The sequence below is a fragment of the Meriones unguiculatus genome, chromosome 15, assembly GCF_030254825.1.
Source record: "Meriones unguiculatus strain TT.TT164.6M chromosome 15, Bangor_MerUng_6.1, whole genome shotgun sequence".
NCBI classification, from domain to species: Eukaryota; Metazoa; Chordata; class Mammalia; order Rodentia; family Muridae; genus Meriones; species Meriones unguiculatus.
In genome coordinates, this window is record NC_083362.1 from 16949073 (window position 1) to 16954902 (window position 5830).

Sequence of the window (5830 nt, forward strand, 5' to 3'; positions counted from 1 at the left end):
TGTTTTTCTTTTACTTGTCTTTGTTTTAATTCTCTTAAGGTCAGAGAATGTATTTTGCATGATTTCGAGTCTTGTGCCTCGTTAAGGTTATTGTATGAGTCGGGATCTGTTCTATCGTAGTTAATGCTTGTGCGCTTCAAAAGAAACATGATCTGAGAATGCTGACTGGAATGCTTTATAAATCTCAGCCAGTTCCGCTGCTTTGTAATATTCAGATTTTCTCTGTCCTAGTTGCAATTCTGACCATGTTGCCTATTTTCCCGAGAACTAAGTACTGCGGCTTCCTCTCTTTAGTAACAATTTCCCGGTCCTCACTGGTTATTCTGCTGTCTTGGAGAGCATATGCCGTAGCTTCTTTGCAGCTGCGGGTGATTTGGGGATTAAGTTTGGCAGTGAGATGTAAACCGAAGTGATGTATGACCCGTGTCGGTCATGCCAGGAAAGGATGAGGTTCTGTTACTCCAACCCCTTCCGTGTCGTGCTGGGGAATAAGTAGAAGACACAGAAGAGACATTTTTATTCCTCAGCTAAAACCCACATGTGCTGATTACGGTACAAGACCCGTGCGTTATCCACCTCTGGGCTACTATGTAAGAAGGGACACTTTGAATTGATTCTTAAGCTTCTCTGCTTTGAAGGGTTTTGTTACTGCTTTTTATCTTAGCCACTTCTAGATCTTAAGATTAGAAGAACTGCATTAGATTTATAAATTCCATACAGAAAAAAATTTTAAACACAATATTTAGTGAGTTAAAGTGAGAATGATTTATATGTAACTATATATGTGTCTACATATATAAATACATTTCTGAATTTTATAGATATATATGTCTGAGATATGGGGAAATTATATTTTATTTACCTGTAAATAACTGAATTATAAGAGACACCTCTATGGTAATTTGGGAAGACACTAATATCAAAAAAAACTATATTTAAGGTAGTTAATATCAATTAGTTTTATTTAGTTTTAAAAAATACTAAAAAATATCCCAAATTTAACAAAAATATTTTTAAACATTTCATGAAGTTAACAAACCTAGTAGGAAACATAGTCACAGAAAAATTTTTTAAAGCTCATGAACATTTCCAATATTTCATGATTAGAAAAGAAAGATTGGGACCACTTAAGAGCACTTGCTGCTCTTCCAGAGGACTGGAGTTCAATTCCAATCGTACATGTTGGGTGGCATATTAACTCCTGTAACTCTAAATCCAGGCACGCCAAATGCTCACTTTTGTCCTCCTTATACACACACACATACACACACACACACACAGAGAGAGAGAGAGAGAGAGAGAGAGAGGCACATAAACAAAAATAAGAAGAAGAACTTTAAAATAAATAAAAACAATTAAATATGAAAGCCTTTGTGGAGAGGTGGAACTTGCTTTGAAGGACTTATACATACATAGGACTTATGCAATCATGTTTTATGGAACTGTATTAGTTAACCTGTAGCTGCTTTAACAAATTATCACAAACTTAGTGGATTTGAAACAATGTCCACTGACCGTTCTTCAGAGCTTATTTGGGATTTGAGGGATCGAAGCCAGGGTCTCAGGCCTGCTTGGCACACACTCTTCCACGCGGCTATATTCCCAGCCCTGAGTCACAGTTTTGCAGGTCAAAATCAGTGTCGTGATGCCTTGTTACCGTTCTCATTTGAGTGTCAAGTGACTACATAGAGACCACCTAGATAATAAGCCAGGGTTGAGTCTTAAAGTCAGATAACTCATATTTTATTTCACTTCATCTGTGATCTTAATTATCTCCTGACACAAAGCATGACACATTTGCAGATATGGGATTGGAGTGTGTATGTGTTTTGGAGAACAATTATTTTGCCTAACATGGGGTCCTTCAGCTCTCTTTGATTACAAGCAATTGACATTGTCTAAATTAAGTATATTGGGAATTTAATAGTTGGGTAAAAGTAAAGCTTATGAATTATAGAAGAAGATGTTTTATGTAGGAAAAAATGAAATCAAAATAGCTAGAAAGTAAGAGATAATTGGCAATCTTTTTAAACAAACTCTACTATTTTGATGAATCAGCTCCAAAAATGTTTTATTCTTACACTGCTCAATATCAAAACTTCAAGGAGAAAAGGAGACTCCTACTTGCTTACACTGAGTGATGTGTGTGTTTCTTAGCCAGGGACAGGGGAGCAGCTTTACAGAAGAATCCACACAACATTATTAGCTATAGGAAGGGAATTCTTCATCAATGGAAAACTGAGGTATTATTGTGAAAAGAGGAAATGTGTCTTAAGCAGACAAGTATTGGAGATCTCCTGTGTACCAGAAAAAGACATTTTGGGCAACAGAAGCAATATCAAGCAATTGTATTATTAGAATTGTAGTAGAATCCTAACGTATTGTATACTTTATGTTCAAATTTGGTTTTGCTGGTGTATAACCTGTAACTAGCCTTATAGGGTAACAGAAGGAAAGGAGAGTGCATTCCAGTGTGTACAACTGTCCCTGAATGACGAGCTGAAAGGGTCTGAGTCAATGTCAGAGGAATGGGAAGCTAGCAAATGTTTCAGGATAAGCAATACAGTGCCGGAATTATCCTGAGAGCTCAGAGTAATGCTTCATTAGCAAATGGAATCAGAAGTGAATGTCAGAGGCGTATTTATGCCACAAATCTTAAATTTCTGCTCTCACTTGTATTAGAAATTCAACTTCTGGTTAGTGGCAGACGAGTTTGGCTTACTAGAAACCAGTGACTCCTTCATATCTTTGGAGAACAAAGTAAGATTTAAGGGTGTTTTGTGACTGGGCTAGGATGTGGCTGTGCTTCCGTGATAGGTTTCACCACGCATGTGCAATGACCAGGGTTCAGGCCCCACTGCTAGGGTGAAAGAAAGATTTTTCCGTGACTTCACCAGTGTCTGGATAACCTCACATACTGACAAGAATAAAACAGGCATATACAAAAGTGTCCTTATGCCATTCCTTTTATTTGTGTCTGCCAGATCGCATAATTTTCTCTCTTTGTTCTTCCTACCCAGGAAACCTTTTCCCCAGTTCTTCAGTGAAGAAATTATATATTCAACCAAGCAGAATTCTTAACTAAAATACACTCCACATAAAATTGCCAGGTGATTTTCAAGGAAAGTAACAAAAAAGCAATACACTCAAAGGCCGATCTTTAGGCTTCCCAAGGAGAAATTACTAAAGTAATTCATTTGAAGGTCAAAAATATTTACAACTTAAGTATACACCACAAAGATAAAAAGAATTCCTGGTCAGAACTACTCCTTGGGAATCCTGGAGGCAATGTGAAACCCAAGCTGTGAATCTGAAAAGGAATGCAAAGTATTAACAAGTACTAGCAATGTACTGTCACCACTGCCTGGAAATATTTTCCCCTCGCTTCTGAAACATCATCCTTTTTATCTGCCTTATAACAGACTCTCTTCTCTCTCACTTGTGTTGCTGGCCAGTGGAAGAGATGAGTCATTTTACCATCTGGGCTAAAGGAAGAAGAGATGTATGGCTGAATAAAGCTGAATATTATCTGCATAATGATGGTCCCACAGTCCAAAACATCCCTTTTTTCTGAGTGTCCTCATGTACACTTGTATCTCTCCAAAACGAAACGAAAGGGTGTTCTACAAAAGCAATTTGTGGCAAGTGCTGGCAGTGTGAGAGCCACGGTTGTGTTTTAAGTTTTAATCACCGTGCATAGGAGGTCCATAAGACAAAAATGCCGCTAACCTGTAAGCCCCTTGCGTCACGACGCGTGCTTCCAAGGAGAGTGAGTCTGGCTATTAAGAACGATCGTGCTGATACTTCATGAAGTCACAAATTCAGACGTTTCCATTGCGTGAAAACACGCATGCGCTGGGAGCATGGTGCCAGCACCTCCGCAGGTAGCCCTGTGGTCAGGCCACTCCTAAACATTTTTAAATACTTGCTCACGCCCCCTTTACCTGTATCGTTCATCACACTCCTTATAACATACCGGCAAATATGCTTCCCTGGGCTCTATGAGCCCTCTCAGTTGTAGAAATCCTGATCTGTAATCAAGAAAGCCAGAGGTGGAGCCACGTGGCAACCCACTAGGTGTAACCGGCATCTCAATTTGGGAGCAGTCCTAAGGGCCTGGGGAGCTGTCTGGTCAGAAGGCCCGACAGTAATGTAAGGTATTGAACTGATAATGCCGGGATTGAATTGTGAAATACTCAGGTGGCCCTGGAGGAAAACGACACATCGGGTCATAAGAGTGTTGAAAATGTTTGCGATCATGGAAGACAATGTTGTTTTCCAGTATAATTAACATACAGAATGGCTGGGAGAGCTGTGGCGTTCAGCTGTGTCAGCCGAGAAACAGAGGACACAAGTGTATGTAGAGCTTAAAATTTTGAGCCATCTCATGTACAGCTCGTGGGGATATGCTGTAAGATGGAACCTTACCTAAGGAGAAAATTTCTAACATTTCACTTTTAACAAAGCTAGAAAGAAACTTTATTTCAATGAGTTCTACCAATACTGCTAAATGTTACATAATCTTGGGAAGGACTTCCCACTGATTGAAAAAAAAAAATCAATATCATTGTCGTGGCTAGTTTTATGTCAACTTGACACAAGCTAGAGTTGTCTGAAAGGAGGGAGCCTCAGTTGAGAAGATGCTTCCACAAGATCTGGCTACAGAAGACTTTCTGAATTAGTGGTGGGTGGGGGAGGGCCTGGCCCATGGTAGGCGGTGAAATCCCTGGCCCTGGGTTCTCTAAGAAAGCAGGCAAAGCAAGCCATGAGGAGCAAAGCAGTAAGCAGCACCGCTCCGTGGCCTCTGCATCGGCTGTCTCCAGGTTTCTGCCCTGTTTGAGGTCCTGCCCAGACTTCCCCAAGGGTGAACAGTGATGTGGAGGTGTAAGCCAAGAAAATCCTTTCCTCCCAACTTGCTTTAGTCTTGCTGTTTCATCACAGCAATAGGAACCCTCACTAAGACAATCAACTCTTCTGAATTCTTAGACTTTTAATCTTTTCACTACTCAGTTCACATAGTGTTATGAACTCCATAGCTCATTCGTCTCTGCATTTAACAACTACTGTAATTAAAATGTATATAGTAAGTGTCCTAAACAGCCACATTTTAAAATGTTAATGCTCTTCTCGTATCGACTAGGTACCCTAACGAGTGTTTGTCGCTTCTTTTGAATCTGAACTCCTTTAGTATCGAAGAACTCCTTTTCTTAAATATCCTATGCAGAGGCAAGCCTGCCTATTACAGTGTCAGAAAATCTCTGCTACTCACCACCCCCCCCCCCCCCCGGCTGGCACATGACTTGGGCTCTGGTAATCAGATACCCCTTCCAGGGACTTTGGCTCAGGGGCAGGTGAGATCAGGAAGCATGGTCAGAGAAGGCTTTGCGTTGGCAGTAGCAGCAGCCAGCTCGAGCGGCCAAGTCGTTGGGAGCCTGCAGCAGAGCAGGCCCTGTCACCCATCCCATGCTCGGTGGAACGGTGCAGGTCCGTGCCAGTCTGGCTGTGTTGCCAGCCTCAAGCTATAACGCGACCTAGCCAACCTCCCTTTGCTCCTGCCAGCTTCCCGAGTCGGCCTCTCCAGTCTTCTGGGAACTCTCTCTTAAAGAATAAGCCTTTCAATTATGCCTTTTGTTCTTTAACCACCCATTTTCTAGTCCAACCCTGTTTTTGTTCTCAACATAAAGAAATATGAGTAGTCACTTTCAGCTTGGCATTTTTCTCTTAAAAGTCTGAGACGCATTAAGAGTAGAAAGACCCTCTACTGTGTACACTGCTGTATTTCAGGCAGTGCCCAACCCAGAGTTTGCATGCTCGGCTCAAACCTGTTCAA